Source organism: Myiozetetes cayanensis, unplaced genomic scaffold (genome assembly GCF_022539395.1).
Source record: "Myiozetetes cayanensis isolate MyiCay16 unplaced genomic scaffold, myiCay2020 scf1, whole genome shotgun sequence".
Classification (NCBI taxonomy): Eukaryota; Metazoa; Chordata; class Aves; order Passeriformes; family Tyrannidae; genus Myiozetetes; species Myiozetetes cayanensis.
This window is the reverse complement of record NW_026086604.1, coordinates 39,270,057-39,285,849: the sequence shown is the minus strand read 5'-3', so window position 1 is coordinate 39,285,849 and position 15,793 is coordinate 39,270,057. Positions and strand designations below refer to the sequence as shown.

The following is a 15,793-nucleotide window of genomic DNA, read 5'->3' as shown; positions in this document are numbered from 1 at the left end:
ACGGGTGTCTGATATTCACCGAGTCTGTACCATGCACCTGTTTTTCAGATGAGAAACTGCTGCCTATGCACATATTTCACAGGAATTAGCGAGCTACAGAGTGACCAGCCTGCAAAACTCATTGCCACTATACACAGCTTTGTAGAAGGGTATTTAACAGAGAATTCATTTCAAGCAAGTTCATATAAGCCATATCTGTCAAACATTAAGAATTAGAAGAGCTGTAGAGTAATGTATAAAAAGAACTACTTATCTAATCATGTTTAGTCTTAAAAGGTGAAAGGCATAAAAGTGACATAAACCTTTCTGCAAATTTTAATATTACTGTGAACCCTTGCCAACTAAGACACTTCAAGAGATATATATAAAAATATCTCTATATTATATAGAGAGATATCTATCTCAAGACCAAGCCAAATACTCAATTTTAAAATGAAACCCATTTCTCTTCATGAAAGAAAATGCTTAATAATTTAGTCTGTGGTGACTAGAACGTAACAAACCACAGGAAAATGATGCTCCTTTCCTTTCAGTGTCACCTGAAGAGAGTAATCAGTAACAACAGGGGACTGGGGAAGAAGAATCCTCTTTTACAATAAAATACAAAGATGGTTTTGTACAGGAACTGAAATATATTTTCCTAAGTTTTTACTATAGAAGTTACAGTTCTTAAGCAGATCAAGTCACACTTCATATAACTCCGAGTAGGCAAAATGTGGCCTGTGACAGAATATTCACTATTTCACCCACTGCTAAAGTTAGTTAAAACTTATTGCACATAAACATTTCAAGTTATTTAAATAACTCACTTCCAGCAGCAACAGAACAACATAGGCCTGTTGCCTTTAGCAAAAGAAAATAGAAATGAGGTCAAGTGTAAAAATAGAAGATAGTTGCATTCCTGACACTTGAAACCTCATCACAGAGTTATGCATTTACTTCAGTCTCTACAAAAAAACACAGGCCCAATTAAAAAACACAAATATCAATCAACTTTACCAAGCTCCAAGTACACTAAAACTTTTGGGTTTCTAATCTTTAGAAATACATCTAAAAGCACCTTAAATAGCATGCAATAAGCACAGCACAAACAATTCTAAATACTGTGTTTTGTTGTTTACTTTCACAGCCTGAGAATCTCAACTTTTATTTATTATACACCCTCTTCTTACAAGATGCTAAATAAATACAATTTAAGGAAAAATAAGTCCTAATCCTTTTTGCTTAATTCTTAAAATAGTCCAGTGCAATACAGTAATATGTTTTGAGAAGTTACTTTATTACTTAGGCCTGTAATTCTCAAGAGGGAAGAATAACTACGGCCCACTCCTGTTTCCTACTTCTCTTCCCTAGAACCATAACACAAAATTCTTTCACTGATGCAATCTTCCAGAAGCATCACACTGGATTCACCACTTTTTTCAAATGTAACTTGTTTACTAACACATGCAGACTAAGAGTTACTTTTACCATGCCTAAGAAAGCAATGGATATCTAATTGAACTTTTCTTCTTTTTAATCCCCAAATCCTGCATATCTCCAAAAGCTTTAAGGATCCATATCATAATCTCTCATTTTCCATAAACCTGTAAACAGCACAAGCTAAAAAGACTTTGTCCATAAATCTCTATTTATTAAGATATCCAATGCTAACTTAATATAAAACAGAGATCAACTATCCCTTCATGGTTCTTACCAAAAGAGAGTGATGCTTTATCAAGACTTTCAAAACATAACATCTTTTTTACAAGTCTCTAGTCATCCAGTGGGAAAAAAAAAAAATCAGCATTTTAGTTTACAATGTAAAAGGATACAGCATTAATCCTGTTATCAAAGCCTTTTCCACAAAGCTTCTTGCAAACATTCTGTCATTCTCCCTACTTTGAGGTAATGTTTCCAAATATTGCTTTCATGACAATATCACTTTAATTTACACCTGTGACCAGCCAGCAACTTCTACCTTAAATTTTCCACTGGGCTTGCAAATGATTAAACAGATTATTTACCTAAACAGATTATTTACCTGCACATATCAAAGTTAACCCTGTTGGGTTACTCGAGAGAAAACTGTTCTGCACACAGACAAAGGAGTGGAAGAGGTATGCCTTATGGCTGAGGGAAACCCACAGGAATACCCTGACTCAGGCTATCACAGAAGATCCATTGGCTCTCCCCACACTCCCACCACCACCAGGCCTCTCTAAGGCACTTCTCAGACTGAAAGGTGTGACTCTTACAAGGCTAGAAGAGTTACCATGAGGTGCAGGGGAAAGGGACTTGGGGATTGCAGAAGTCCTGTGAGAGGATGATTAGGGGAGGAATCAAGAGGTGAGAAAAGGGAAGGATTACAGTGTCTAGAGGACAAACAAGCATGGCAAAGCCAGGGTTATGGTAACCAAAGGACAGGTCACCTGTGAGCAGCCTGCAGGTCTGTATGTGTGTCCAGCTGTGCTCTGCCTGTCCTGACCATTAATTTCTTTTTGCAACTCTTGGACCTTGTTGCATGACTTGGAGTCAAACCACAGGTAACAGGCGTCTCTGGTGCCAGGAGAGGGTGAACTTCTGCAGGTCAGGGTGTGATCACAGGAGTACCAAGCTGGGCTATCCAGCAAACTGGCAGAGTGGCCTTGGACACTGGGACAGGACAGACTGTCTGAGTAAGGCAACTGAAGGAGTTGGCTGATAAAGGAACAAGGGGGAGCCCAAGTGAGGTGCTGGAGAACTGTGGGGTTTGGCAGCTTAGCACCTGCATGTGTGTAAGAGGTAATGGGGCATAAACAGACCAAAGGGTCAATTCTAGGGTGGAACAAGTGCCTCAACCCAGAAACTCGAAAGAACGGTAATATATACACACATGTGTTTGCAGATACTCAGCTTGATTGTCCAGAAAGGGCAATGGATTGTGCTTATGTGATTATGCAATGTATTAGTGCTGCCTTCTATGTTAGTGTGGTGGCCAACTATGTATTTACGTATGTACATGCTGAATACCTGTGTTTGTGTGCTACTGAGAACTCGTGCTTAGCCTCACTACTCACTGGACCTGGGGCCATGTACAACTAAACTAAAAACTAGAACTACTTGAACAAAACCCCTTATAGGCCTTCCTTAAAAGCCCAAACCATCATACATAAGCACATCCTTACCTTCAAAATGTTTCTGAATTATTGTTTTTCTTTGTCTCCAAGTATGAATCAAACACTACTGTAAACCTGGCTCCAAAGTTATGATTTACTTACAGTACAGACAGCAGTAGATGTGGTCTGGAGGGATCTGGAGCATTTGTGAAAGCTTCAGTGACCATTTCAAGACATTCATACAAATACTTCAGCAAGATATGAAGGTTGAAAATCTTGTATCACTGTCTGTATAGCAGCAGTGCACTTGCACAGCTTAATTTAATTGTCATCCCCACAATCAGGTTTTTTGTAGTCATGCAAAGCCCATAATTTTCACCTGACAGAAGTGTAGTTTACAGATATAACACAAGAGGATGCTACAATCACATAACCTGATGTAGTTATATCACAGACATCTCCAGTTTATCCAGAGCATGCCAGAACAGAGAAGTCAAAATTGTACACTGACTTTTTCTGACAACTGAATTACTTCAGAAAACATCACAGAATCTCAGGAACCTTGGCAGCAATGAGTCTTAGTCATAATGAATGCATAATTAACTGAAGCAAATAAGCAGAGACTAAGGCCTATGGAATTTTATAACATTGCAACTGTCAGCTCAGCAGGAGTCAAAGAAACTCAGCAACTCAAATTTTCTGTGTCCTTCCAGTTTCACTGACCTTCTGACCGCAATAATGCCAGATTTAGTTTCTTGACGGAAGAACACAGCAAAGCTTACCAAACTGGACTACACTGAATGGAAAGAAAGCCACAGTTCATTCTGAAAAGGGTAAAGGGGACAGTTTTGCAATAGACAGCAGGGTCACATGCCCCAATAGAAGAAGAGCCAGCAAAACTCCATCTACCAGAATCCAACATGAACTACTAGAGTAAACAAGAACTTCATGAATCTCACGCTAAGATTTTCAAATCAAAATAAAATCCGATGATGGCAAACTGATGTCCCAGTAGAAATACTCACAGGATTCCTGACTACTTGAAGTTATGAGTAGTGCAGAAATATTAAACACTTGTTAATATTAAGCATCTCCTTTAGAGAACTTCGGAGTTCATTCTTTCAGCAATACTAAATTGCATACAGTTCAGCCATACCTATCAAGCAAAAAAAATTGCGCTGAAAGTGATTACAGGATAGAGGTCCCTACAATCATCTCTTTTTCGTAACTTTGATATATAGATCATTACATAGCACAGTCATTCTGACTGGGTTGAGAAATATTACTTGGCTTTTTCTTTCATATGTTTGTCAAGAAAGCCACATAGTAATTCCTGAATATCTGCTAAAAACATTTGCTACAGAAGTAATAAATTCCTAAAATAGTGAGCACTTCTCACTTTCTCCCAACCACATGGTCCTACTTCCTCTTTCAATGTTAAAACAACCATTTATAGGAACCAAGCCTTTTATTTGGGACAGCAATGTCACAGGCATATCAATTGCTGAATATGATTAACTAGCTATTACTATAAACAATTCTAATTACTATCACTTCATTTACAGAAACCATGCATTGATGCAGGAATCTCTTTCTAGATAAGCAGCTTTGTCTTTCTAGATATGAACAAATAATTAAAATGTGTCATCTCTGAGATGTTCTCTTTGAAATTTAGTTCCCTTTCACTCCTTTTCATAGCAAATTCTATTTGTTTTGCTTGAAGGATAATAAACATATTTTCAATAGTTACATTCAGGAGTGTATGTATTTTTTGTCCACTATACTACTGCATACTGCCTCTCATTATATCTTAAACTACTATACTAGAAAAACTCTGATTTGACTACTGCTACATCTATAAAAACATTTGTGGAAATTAGCTGAAGGAAAAAAAAAAAAAGTCTTCCCACTGACAGATGCTTTCTGGTGTCACACTATCCAGTATCACAAAATTGTCACTACTCTTCCTGAAAATAGTTTTCATGACTGCTTAATTTGCCATTAGAAATACACACCCCTCACTTAAGGTTTCAACGAGCCAATTGTTATAAAAGTAAAAAATAATAATGATTACTGTCAGCCTTAATAAGCTGTATCTATTTAGAAATCAAGCAAAAAAAAGTTTTTTGTAATAACAGCAAGCTTCTGATACTTGTGATGTGACTCAGGTGCTCAAACACAGACCTCCAGTGCTATATTAAGTGCTCATACCAACTCCAGGCTACTTGGCCTGTGAAATGGCAACATCACTAAGTAACAAAACAGAAAACTCTTCTGCCCACATCCTGTCTTTCCTTCTCTGCAAATAAGGAAGAAAGGCTGCTCTTGTTGTGTGATTTAAGACTACTCTGAAAGGAACACACCAGTTGGGACTGCAAAGCCAACCAGATAAAAGGCATCATTGGCCTGTTCAGTCTCTACACTGCCACAGAACCGGCTGGTTGTCCATGTGTTCTCTGCACATTTGTGTCTACAAATACACAGCATCTTTAGTAAAGCATGTATGTCAGCAACCAGGACAAAGGCTCTCCCTTCCCTAACTGCTCAGCTACCTCTACGTAAGATTTATCCTGTCTGCCATTTTTTTTTAACTTCAAAGAATGTAGGCCTTCAGTAAATCTCATCTCCTATCCAACAGCTCCGTGGTGACAACTCAGATGCCTTATAGCATCTCCATATAAGTGCCTTTCATTCAGGATTCAAAACATTCCATGTCACTATCAAACCACATGCTCTAAGCCTATTAGTTTCTAAACCCAATTTTAAAGTTTTGTTGGCAAATTCTGAATTGTTTCCTCAAACAAGTTTTTAAATATCAATTCCACTTTTCATTTCTTACACTCTAGGAACACGCAAGTCCAAATTAAGTATTTGTTTTCCAACTGTACGCTGTGCAAATACTATGAGTGAAATGCGCTACTTAAAAGACATTCCAAAGATCACCTTTTATGTCACCTTAACACACAGAATCCTAAATCTCCACTTGTGTGCAACTCACAGAACTCAATATTCTGCACTTGTAACAAACAAGATCTTTATATCCTTTATTTCCTAAACATATAAAACAAAGCCAGGACTCCAAAATTAGCCTTCATTAAATGCATTTTCTAAGCAGCAGGATCCAAGTATTTTTCTGCCACAAGAGTTTAATGCTGCTCCACAGTCACTTCCTCACTCTAGAACTTCGCCACGTGAGAATACACCAGAATCTGTAGCTTGTGAGTAACCACAGAGACTCCTGATGTCACGCCTAAACTATTTTAGGGCTGTGGAGTTGGAGGGTTTGTCTTTTTTTGTTTAAGTGCTCCGTGATGACCTCCTCACAATAATGGGCAGTGTTTTCTCCTCACAATAATGGGCAATTTATATTTTTGTGCTTCAATTTAAAACACTGATAAAGTTCAGAGAAATAATTCACATACTAATTGTAGTCAAAAGGTATAAGTGATAAAGACCGTTGTTTCCAGATACCGTTTCAAATCCTTTTCTTCTTCCAGAAATGCTTCTTTCCACTGACTTCAATTTTTAAATGTATCTTTGTTTTCAGTTTACTTTTACCACTTCCTTTCAACACTTCCAATAAGCTTCTGATCAGACACAGATTTAGCAATAATTCACACACATACATTCCATCAGGACTCCAAGCTCCTCCAGTCTAGTTAACATCACTGTCAACTTTGGAGTTGCAACACTAACTCTGAAACATCAAGTTGGCATGATGTACCAAGACAAAACGGACAGAGAACCAAGACCACTGTTCTGAATGTCAACCAACTATCTTTCGGTTGTGCAAAAATTATCTTCATCATCCTAAGATGCTACGAATTCTAGCCTTTCTTCAAGGACCAGAAGTCCAGTCCGAATTTCTTAAATAACAAGCAGCAGCAACTGCTTTAAGAGCTTGCATGAAGCAGGCCTGAAGGCTCTCATTAACATCCAGTGCACACAAATAAGTCCCAAAGGAATTGAAGCACAGTAGTTATTTCCTGATGCTTTCATATAATTATACCCATAATATTTCATCATAACTACTACACTTTAGTCCCTAGAACTCCACAAATAATGAAGTGAAACAGTATGATCACACTTCTGCAAAGCAGATACATCAAAAGATACATCTTTTATGTATTCTGCAAAGCAGATACATCTAAAAAATCCAAGCTTGTTGGTTGGAGAAGACGAAGCATGTAGATCAACTTCTGACCCTATTGGAATACTCACAGAGTGCCCTAGGGCAGTCATATACCTGATTATTCATTTGCAAAACATGATTGCACATATATTCTACCCACTTCTGCTTTGAGGAATTTACATTCTAAGTAGGTAAAATAAATGAGATAATATTAAACTATGTTTGCATTCAAGAGGGCCAAGTGCTGCAGACTTCCAAGGCACTTTTCTTATACAGAGCACTAATACAGCTACAGAACACCACTTTCAGTTCAGGAAGGTAGAATAGCACATTTCCGTGACATTCCTGCTGAAAATGGGAACAAAGCAGGAAATGAAAAATACACACGTAAAGACACTTCTCACTGAGAAACAATTACTGTATTCTCAGGTGTTTCTCACCATGCACCTGAGACTGGGATAAGCATTCCCATATGCCTAACTATTTCAGAACTGTTTTTTAAGTATTCGTTCTGGGGAACTTTTAGAACTCCAGAAATAAATCTTTCTGGAATACTGCATGGAAAAATTATCTTGCCTAGTTTTGTGAGTATCTTTGGGGGAAAAAAATCCCTGTACTACTAACTTGCTGGAGGAATTTCAGATTTTACCTTTGTGCTAATGTCTTTCAAATTTGCCTAAAGAAAAAAAATTATCACAGGCAACAATGCTGTTTTAAGACTTACACCAGCACTAGTATCATGCCTAAGCCTACCTTTAGCCTCAGAATGCACACTATCTCAAAAGCACTTCAAGACTGCAGAAACACAATGACAGTGACTGCTCTGGTGTGGTCCAGCACAGGCATGGAAAGCTACTGAAAAATACATGTCTGGCAGTCAGGTCCTATTCTTGTTCTCCTATTAGGTAGAATCCTCTTCAAAAGGAGATGCTGCAGCTTGGGACAGTCACTGAAAGGCAAACAGAAGACTAAGCAATAAAAATCACCAACCTGCCAAGACTGTGATTATAAAAATGGCAAGACTTCATAAATTTATAAGCACCACAAAATTGAAACTGGCTACTCAAATATCTAAAGCAAGTCACGATGCAGTCAGATTAGATGAAGAAAATCCAGAGAGAAGGCCAACTAGAGAGGCATGAATATTTTTACAAGAATTCTGGAAGAAAGATCAGAGATTATGCAGGGAAGGAACCTAATCCTGCACGAGACACAGTGGTAAGATTTGGCCACCCAGGACTGTTCAGCATTACATATTTTTTTCTGTTTCTGTGATTTCATGACATTGTCCTCACTGCAGACCTCCCAACAACATCCAATTGTTTTTTCTAGCATTTCTGAGGGACACTGACTGTTGTAAAGAACATCTGGCTAAGTGTCCATCTCCAAAGCCCTCATTGTGGCTCTGTGACCTCACTCATATACTTCTCACATTCCTATCATTATATTTATTCACCCAAACCCAGTTAAAATACTAATAGATCTTTCACATGTTTTTTTTTCCACCTACACATCCAAAGTATTTTTTCAAACTTTCCCAACAAATCAGGCAGGAGTTCTGCAGAAGACAGCCTGACTCCTCCCAGAGATGGTCTGCTCAGAGTAAGGTAATGGTCCTGTGGGGGAAAAAAATGTATCACACATTACGATTCATTTGCAAGCATAATGGATTAAGGTTACAAAGACATTCTTACAATACATGCTTGTAATTTATTAACTTTAGGCATTAGATTTTTTGCATCTTAACAAGCCTTCCCTGCAACAGAGAGGTCACATGGTCAAGAGGAATTGAGTATCTTCATTAATTCAATGAACTGCTGACTAGCCTTACCTGTGTCTTTTTTTGTGTGTGTGTATCAAAGTTTGTTGCTTATTATCAGAATAAACACTACTTCCTCACTGAAGTGTGCAGTTCAACTGTGCTTGACTTTTACTTGACAGGAGTGAAAAAATACCCACTAGAACAGTAACTATGTGGGCCCTGGCAAGTACTGCAAGGACACACAAGCATTCTCCACACACTGCAACAGTTCAATACTTCCATCTCTTCTTTCCTGCAGACTCTGAAAATGTTTTCAAACGAACTCCTCACTTCTTGTCCATAGGTGGTTTTTGAGGTTTTTGTTTCCTTTTTTTTTTTTTTTTTTTTTAATATGACAGGGCTGTACAAAGCAGGCCCAGCCTGATCGAGTATCAAATAAATGCCAAGATTCCTTTCCCCTCTGCCCTCCCTTTCCCTTCCTCCAACTCCACTGCGAGCCGCTGACAACTGCGGAGGCAGGGGGAGGAGGGCGACGGCGGGGGACAGACAAGACCAGCACATGCACGGCAGAAGGCAGCCCGAGGTTTCGAGCCCAAGAGGAATCCCATTAACCCCAGACCGCGGCTCAGCTACGGGCAGACGTGACCCCAAGACGCCTCCTCGAAGAGATAACAACAAAGAAAACAGAGGGGCGGAGGTGGCTGCCCCGGAGCCAGTTCCTGCTCCTCCCCTTACGCTGCTCCCAGCCAAAACAGAGACCACAATGTAAACAGAGGCAAAATGTGCGTTTATGGCAAAGCGGGGGGCAGAGCAGCCTTCTCCCTGTGCCTCGGCGGCTGCCAGGAATGCCCACGGACCGACGCACGGCTTACTGGCGAAAAGCGAAGTTATCGCGCATTTCACCCACTTTATTTATGTAAACAAAGTATTTTCCACTCAGTGCCGCCGCATCAACACCTCTCCCGAAAGGAGAAATATCCTTCCTTAGCCCACGAGAAACAAAGCGTTGTCTCACGCACCCCTCACAGATGCCTCGGCCTAGAACACGCAGCCCCCACAAGACCGTGAGGTTATAAAAGCCTGGCAGAGGTAAAAAAACAAACAAACAAACAAAACAAAAACAAAACAAACCCCCAAAACGCAAGCTCCTGTTCTCACTGCATCTCCTCAAAGGCAGAAAGCAAATCCACCCATCACGAGGGAAGACGCAGGGCGCTGAGCCGCACTGGGGGACGAGCGATGCCCTTACCTTGCCTCCACCCCCCTCAGGCTGGATCTCAGGGCTGGAACCTTCTCTCTTGTCCTCGTCCCCTCACCGCTGGCCCGGGCCCGCGACAGCTACACCAAACACCTCCCCCTCCTACCAACCCTTTTTTGGGCCAGGGATTATTTATTACGCAGGCGGCGGGATGGCGCGGGGGGGTGGGGGCGGGGGTCGGGCAAAGGAGGAGAACGAGAACAAATGGGCTTGGGCTACTGAGGGCGGACGCGCACAGCCCCCGTCCCGTCCCATTCCGTCCCTCCCCAGGCGAGCCCTCGCCCTGTCCCGGCTGCGCGAAAACAAACACCTCCATCCCCGCCCCGCCTTCCCCCGCGCCTGCGTGCGGGGCCCGCGGACAATGGGACCCGCAGCACCCAGGGAGCCGAGCCCAGCCGAGCGCAGGGGCCGGCGGGCCGCGGTCTCACCCCTCGCCGCAACCCACCGTCCCAGGGGGCCGGGGCGCCGCAGAGCGCGGCCGGAGCGCAGCTCTGCCCACCCCCGCTGCGGGACACTCACCCGTTCCGCAGCGGGCCGCGGACCCTGTGCGGGGCGGCAGCGCCGAGAGGCGGCTGGGGGGCTGTGCAGGCGGCCGAGGCTGGGGCAGCCGGGGCGGGGGCGGTGCGGGGGCTCTGCGGGGGCTCTGCGGTCCCGCCGGCCGAGTCGGCGCGAGGGACGGGACGGGGGGCGGGGCGCGACAGCTGAGAGGATGTAAACACAGCGTCACGTGACCCCGCCCCCCGTGCTCGCGGCCGCGCGCTCGGCGAGGGCGAGCGAGCGGCGCCGCTCCGTCCCGCGCCCTGATTGGCCGCAACGCGCCGCGGCCGCAGCCAATGGGAGGCCAGCGCTCGCGGCGCTCGTCCCCGGCCGCCCCGAGGGCGCGCGGCGGGGCCCGGCACGAGCGCTGCTTCCAAAGCTCCCCCCACCGGGCTGGGCAGCCCTGGAAGTCCCTGGAAAATCCTGGCGAGTCCCGTGTCGCCGCCGCCGCCACCACTTGTCTCCCGTGGGCGGCTGAGCATGGAAAACAGGACCGCGGTGTTGCGCGGGAGGGCCGGGCCGCGGGGGGCGGGGCGGCGGCGGGGGCTGCGCCGGAGGCCCGGATTGAAAAACACGCGCAAGGTGCTCCCGGTGCCCGCCTGGAGCAGCCTCGCTCTCGCCTTCCTCGGGTGACCTGGCGCGGTGTCTCCGCGGGGTCCCGTTCGTAGGGCCGCTCGCTGCGGGCGGTGGAAAGTTCCGCGCACCGAGAGGGAGGCCCTCGGGCCTTGTTGCTGCCGATGCTCTGAAAGTTAGTTTCCAAAACTACATGAAGGCAGAAGAGATCACAGGAGAAGCTCAGAGGAATTACTAGAAGTGTTAGGAAACGTCTAAAGGAGGGCTACCAAGGTGGTGAAGGGTCTAGGCGGGAAGTCACATGAGTAACTGAGGTCACTTGGTTTGTTCAGCCTGGAGAAGTGGAGGCCGAGGGGACACCTCACAGCAGTCTACAACTTCCATGAGAAATGGAGAGACAGGCACTGATCCGATTTTTGGAAATGATACAGCTTTTCTAATTTTGTAATGCTTTCAATTAAACATTTTAATTCCTTGTTTTAATTAATCATAGGTTGTATGTTAGATCTTAAATTACTTTTAGCCAACCTATAGCAAAAAACTGTCATAAGCAACTTTAGTGAGACATAGCTTGGGAAAACCACTAAAATTGTAAGTTTTGTTGATGTTAACCTTGATATGCTTCAATGAACAAAGCCCATGAGAGAAAGACGTTTGTTGAAGATGGACATCTGGAAACAAGGACCTCTTGCAGAAAGCAGCAGATAACAAAGAATACTAACAAAACTCGGTATTTGTGGCAGAAAATTCCTACTGGAATAAAAACATTCTAAAAGACTAAAAGTATTAACTAAATAGTATAAGCAACAGGATATTGACAACCAATAGTGGATAGAATACTAATTAATGTAATTTGGAACCTATAAACATTAATTTCTTTCTTTGTTAAAAATGTATAAATAGGTGATAAGAGTAATGTGTTGGTATCTGTATGGAGCCAGGATTCTTGCTGGCCACATGCACACCCAGCGCTGCAAATAAAGTAATGCCTTGCTTTCTAACACTGAGATCATTGGGAACGAGTGAAGGACCCAAGGGAATGTCATGAGGCTGTGTCATTGGGAAGCTTAGACTGGATATTTGGAGAAGGTTCTTCCCTTTGAGTGTTGCTGGGAAGTGGAACAGGCTACCTCGAGGGAGTGATTATGGCACCAAGCCTGACAGATTTTGAGGAGTATTTGGATAACATAATCTGAAGCCCAAAGTGTGATTCTTGAGGTGATCCTGTGAAAGCCCAGGACTTTGATGATCCTTGTGGGTCCCTTCCAACTCAGGATATTCTATGAATTTGGGAAAGGAAGAAATACTGTGGAATGGAACAAAGGGAGCAAGTGGAAATTGAGACAGCACAGGGCCCCAGTACAGACTAGAGAAGCTCAAGGTGATAAAGAGTGTTGGGTCATTCTGAGCCCTGGTGTCAGCTGAGGTTTGTCAGGCATCACCTCATGATTTTGGCCTGGATGAAAGATTTGAGGAGTCAGTGTGGAAAGTAGGCTCTTTTGATGTTTGGAAGAATTAGAAATTGTACAGGTGTCAGGATTTGCAGCAGCTTGGATAATCTGGTTTCATTGAGGAAAGGAATGAGAAATGCTTGTGGTCAGTACCAGAAAAGGGATGATATTTTGGAAGGGATGAACTTGTGGAACAGTAAGTTCATATTCACTGAATGATCAGGCAAAAGGTGTAGTGTTTAAGAATTTCAGGCTACTGGATGTGAAAACCTGAAGATCTAGAGTGGATGTTAAACTAATACAGTAATTTAGATAATTTGGTGACATTTATAATGATGATTTACTCTGGAGCGGTGTAAGCACTGAGTGTATTGTGAAACTCAGTTGAGAGGCATAAAGTTTTGAGCTTTAGCCAAAGTTTAAGTACTGGTGGAACAGGATTTCTAAATAAAAGCCCTGAGAAATGAAGGACATGAAAGTATAGGTAAGGACATGAAAGTATAGGTAAGAGGCCAGGAGTGAGTATTACACTGTTTGGGGAGGGAATTAGTACCTGCAGCACACAATCGTTGTAGATGGCAACAACTGAGGGAGTTTCTGTTAGGCTATGACTGAGGAAGCTTTTTTTTGGACTAAGGAATTCAAATAGTTCTTCAAATTGCCACTCTTACTGATGTAAGTGATGGCCCCTTGAATGAGAGGAGTAGGGGGAAGAATAAACAAATTCCATTTTTACATTGAAATATGCCTTTCCTTCAGATAGTAAAGTTGAATAACTTTTGCTGGCTTTGAGTATTAAATTTTTTTTATTAAGAATTCTTAGTTAAATGTAATAAGCGTGTATAATACCCTGCCTGTTGTATGTATGAGAGTTTCCTGTATTTCATTCCTTCTCTTTCCATCTCATCCTAGACATTCTTGTGCCTGACCAACACATGCTCATTACCTGTCAGACATGGTTTGCACTTAATCAGTATTCACTTAGGACAGACATTATGGCCATATTTTCCCCATTCAGTTTTAAGACAGTTTTTCAGATATCTTTTTTTCCGTGTAAATGAGCATGTTATACTTGAACTGATACCTTTTTTTTTTTTTTCCAATTTACAGTAGACATGGATATTCAGTTAGGAAGATCATTGTGCCATTTCCCTTCACAGCTGAGAAGAAGCTTCATCATCCAGGGCTACTCAAGTGTGTACAGTTCTCCAAATCTGCTCTAACTCCTCTCATCCATTGTCGAAACAAACGTAAGGTATGTATTTTCTGATGCAGTATGCATCTTCTGCATCTTGATGTGAAAAATATTTATTGTCTCATTATTTTAAATTTGAGATGTGCATCATTTGGGAAACCTTTGTTTTCATTTGACTGTAAGTTAATATTCTCAAAAAAAGGTTAAGTATTATGTGACAGCCCATCTAAGCTCTGTATAAACTTGCTAAGTTCAAAACCCATGTTTCCCACTTCTTAACTGAATGAATTGAAATAATGGAACCTGCTTTTTAACAGAAGCACAGGGAACATTCCTTCATCCTCATGAAACAATGGGTTGTGTAGGCTAAAGTGCCCCCAAATATTAATTATGTTGTGCAAATTTGGAGTTGTTTTATTGTCTCTGCAAATTTAAGCATAATTTACTTTTTCAGTATTTTGTCCTGATACTGTATTATTTTATCATGATAATTCAAATAAGGAAAGTCTGAACTAGGTGGAAGACTCCAGTGTGTCTTCATTCTCTGCTCCTAGTGAAGGTTGTAATATTCAGATGTCTAGTAAGAAAAGCACTCAAGACTCATATTTTTTAGATAAATTTGAAATTTGCTATCAGGGTCATTAAGGTTAATTATTTAGATTTACCTGTTACCCTAATAAGCAGAAAATTAGATATGCATAACAATTTATAATGAAAACCATTTCATATAAAGATCCTGTCATAAATATTGAGTAGTTATGTGTATTTAATTTCTTATTTATGTAGAAAAAATTGTTCTTTAGACTAAAACAGCATATTGGCCTTCCTAATAATGGCAGTAGCTTAAGAGTAGTGTTCAAGTTACATTCCTTGAATGCAGTCCTGTTAGCATAAAGCTAACAACTGATGTATCATTTGCATTCATTATATTTTTTGCACATCTCCTTAATTAGTGAAAACCACTTACATATCATTGTATTTAGGGTGCTTTGATATGAGTCAGTTTCAACTTTACTTTCTGTAGTATTGAATAATGTTTTCAAATGCTACAGAAAACATACAAAACAAGTATACCATTTTTTAAATTTAAGAAAGCTTAAATCTGTAAAATTTTTGGTGCTTTTCTGATAGTGTTTAAAATATTTTTTTATGCTCTGCAGTACAGTGTAATTTTAATAAAGCTGTGACAGTATAATGTGCTGTTGGATTTCTTAAGGTTTGGATTGTCCATACCAGTTGTTTAGCTCTGGAAGGTTTATGTAAGGATGAGGGTATTAGAGACCTACATCTTAGCTCTATTTCTAATTAGTTATTTCATTAGTTATTGCATGCTTTTTTAAGTTGACAAGCTTTTTAGAAAATACTCATAACTCACTGTCATTTTGAAGCAGTGATCATTTTCTGATTCTGCTTTTCTTCTGTAGTAAATGAAACCAGATTTTCCTGGCAGTTTTTCATTCTGTATTTCCCTTTTTGCCTTGGCTTTTATTTTTTAGGTGAATGAAAAAGACGCTGTGTGAAAAGGCATAGAAACAAATTCTAATGTAGCTGTTTTAATTATGGATATTTACTGTTCTGTGGGTTACCTGCCATTCATTTTCCCTACTGACAAACATCTGAAGACATATTTTGAATGTCACTTGACTTCTTCAACCACATTTGTCATACTAGTATCTATTTATATAGAGATTCAGTCAGCTCTAGAAAAAACAAGATGGTGGCCCTGAGATCTAAAGAATCAGAATCTTTTTTGCTGGAAGTTACTTCTGCTTGAGTTTTTAAACTGATGCTTTCTGAAGGCCAAGAAA

The 15,793-nt window shown here is 41.3% G+C and overlaps 1 protein-coding gene across 3 annotated transcripts in view; it reads right to left on the bottom strand.

Moving 5' to 3' along the window:
- Positions 1–10,909, bottom strand: part of PCMTD1 (protein-L-isoaspartate (D-aspartate) O-methyltransferase domain containing 1) — a 42,331-nt gene extending 31,422 nt beyond the window's left edge. Inside the window, exons 1-2 of one of the 3 annotated variants that reach the window (XM_050328439.1) lie at positions 10,749–10,892; positions 8,720–8,825 (exon numbers count right to left, since the gene is read on the bottom strand). The gene's annotated coding sequence lies outside the window, so the exon portion shown is untranslated. Of the gene's footprint in view, positions 1–7,962; positions 8,085–8,719; positions 8,826–10,748 lie in introns of those variants that run through there. The other 2 variants (XM_050328429.1, XM_050328448.1) reach the window with 2 other exon arrangements.
- Positions 10,910–15,793: the final 4,884 nt, after the last annotated feature.